Source organism: Berghia stephanieae, chromosome 4 (assembly GCF_034508935.2).
Source record: "Berghia stephanieae isolate SIO BIC M18660-M18661 chromosome 4, UCSD_Bste_1.3, whole genome shotgun sequence".
Classification (NCBI taxonomy): Eukaryota; Metazoa; Mollusca; class Gastropoda; order Nudibranchia; family Aeolidiidae; genus Berghia; species Berghia stephanieae.
Genome location: NC_088363.1, coordinates 92,038,147 through 92,040,646, shown reverse-complemented (window position 1 = coordinate 92,040,646; position 2,500 = coordinate 92,038,147). Strand labels below are relative to the sequence as shown.

The 2,500-nt window shown below is 32.6% G+C and overlaps 1 protein-coding gene across 1 annotated transcript in view; it reads left to right on the top strand.

Annotated features, from left to right (window-relative positions):
• Positions 1–574: 574 nt before the first annotated feature.
• Positions 575–2,500, top strand: part of LOC144971887 (uncharacterized) — a 35,544-nt gene continuing 33,618 nt past the window's right edge. The window contains exons 1-2 of the mRNA XM_078912961.1: positions 575–782; positions 915–1,278. The gene's annotated coding sequence lies outside the window, so the exon portion shown is untranslated. The remainder of the gene's footprint in view (positions 783–914; positions 1,279–2,500) is intronic.

The following is a 2,500-nucleotide window of genomic DNA, read 5'->3' as shown; positions in this document are numbered from 1 at the left end:
TGTCCTTCATAAAAAGAGTAGCTGTTGGCTAGGGACCCCTTGTAAAGGGCTTTGAGCATTTTTAGTGAATTTTGAGTTATATAAAAGCTCATTTTTTGTGTTTTAATTTTATTTTGTTGTGGTATTAAACAGTTCAGTTTGGTGAAACGCAATGTTATTCTTGTCACCATAAGGCATTCCATTTAGGCGGGTAACGCTGTAAACTTCTGGCATCTAGTTTCAAGGCATCACAGAAACAATAAATAGAGATAAACTGGGTTATGCACCAACCGTGCCCACCCCGCACTAGACGACGCACGGCGGACGATAATATATAGCGTTCGGTGTAACAGAATCGCATCTTTCCTTTTATGTTTGTTTATTGACTTGCAGGAGATACTTGATGGCACAAAAGAGAGCTAATGTTGCGTTTCAAATGGATTTTGTAATACATTAAACTACTTTGAGCTGTTTTTTATACGTTACAATAATAATTCGATGCTAGGGAATTACATAAGAAGTTGGTAACAAGTTCTTTTGCTTAATAATTTCCAACCTGGATACAAGTTCGCAAAACAAGCGACACCAGGATTGTTTATTTTGACTCTTCATTTCTTTTTTTTTTTTAGCTTTAATACCTTTGGAGAGGAGGGGAGGATAAATATTTACGATGTTATCAGTGAAAGCAACTATCGGTATTTTTAGTGAAATTGGAGACGGTTTGAAACCATCATTTGGTGAGGAGTAACGTAGCGATGCGGACGGTGCGTCGATCACGAGCAGATAAACGGAATACCTTGGGAGTAATAAGTTGTCTTCTGTATTGAATTTTATTTTTGTTTATATATATATATATATATATATATATATATATATATATATATATATTATATATATATATATATATATATATATATGGGAATTGAATATTTCAGATATGAAAACGGCTCTGTTCGAGGAGAATGATATAGAAGCTTTAGTTGGAAAATAGATGTTGATGTGTTTCTAAGTGTGGATTCGTCGGATGCATTTATCAAGAAAATAGTGAATTTTATTGGAATTTTATGACGTTGGACAAGAAGTAAAAATGTTCAATTATGCATTTGATCCTCTTATTTTATTTATTTCAATTGAATGAGATTCATCTGTTTGGTGTTCCACATGAAAATCAAGTCATAGAGTGTTCATTGTGATAAGAAAATAGTTTTCTGGAAAAGGAGCTAAATCATATCTATAATAATATATATATATTGTATTCTCTGTTCAGTGGATTAAAAAAAAAAAATATCGTTACAAAAAGTGAGTAACCATGTGTGTTGTCAACATTTTGTTTGTTTGTTTGGTTGGTTGGTTTTGTTTTTTTTTTTTGTTTTTTTTTTTTTTGTTTTTATTTTTTTTTATTGGGGGGGGGGGGGGGTTTGTTTGTTGTTTTTTTTAAAATTTTTTTTTTTATTTTTTTTTTTTTTTTTGGAAAGGGCCGGGGGCATTGTTGTGTTGCTTTTTTTTTTTTGCTGTTTGTTTGGAGGGAGGAGGGTGTTTTTGGTAGTTTGTTTTCTTGTTTGTTGATAATTCGTTTGGTTGTTTGTTTGGTTTGGTTTTATTATTGTTTGTATGATATTTGCCGTGGTCTGTTATACTTTTTACATTATGTTGTTATTTTGTACAAATACAGAGTGAAGACGGGCATTAAAGGACGATTCAGATTCAGTTATTTCTATGTAAAATTTACATATGATCGGAAATTGTTTTTTTTAATTTTTTTTTTTTTTTTTGCCATTTTAATAAACTACACCTACGGTCCACATTAAAGCATATTATAAAATCAAATCCAATTTCTATGGTTATGGATATTAACTCAACTTTTAGCACCTAACTCACCCCGACATAAAACCGTTTTGATGCCTTGGGTCACAATTTACAAAAGTTGAATCTTCCCATAGGTTTTCAATATATTTGTTACCCACTTCATCAAAACGGTATTATGTCGGGGTGAATTAGGTGCTAAAAATTGAGTAATATTCATAAGTATGAAACTTCGATAAATCTTACATGTTTAACTCACTCAATCCTAGAGATTTTTGCTAATTTTCAAAATTGGAAAAAATGTATTTAAAAAAACTTGAGTTTTATATAGCGCAATATCCACTAAACGTGCTCAAAGAGCTTTACAAGGAGTCCCTGACCAACAGCAACACGTGACATGTAGAACGAGACATGGCGCCTGTTAGGCGATTTTACAATTTTTTTTCGGACAGAAACAACGCTGTTAACGGTCATGTACTCATTTTACATCTGAGTACGGTGAGAGAATGTGAGTAAAGAGCGTTTTCCAAGGACACAACTATGCGCCGAGCGCGAGGCTCGAACCCAGGACCTTCCGATCCGAAAGCAAGTGTCATACGACTAGACCAAATCGCCGCACGTTAAAAATGAGTATGGATATAGATAGTTTTATTCATGATGGACATAGATAGTTTTATTCAAATATCATTAAATTGTAAAAACTAAAAACATTAGCTTT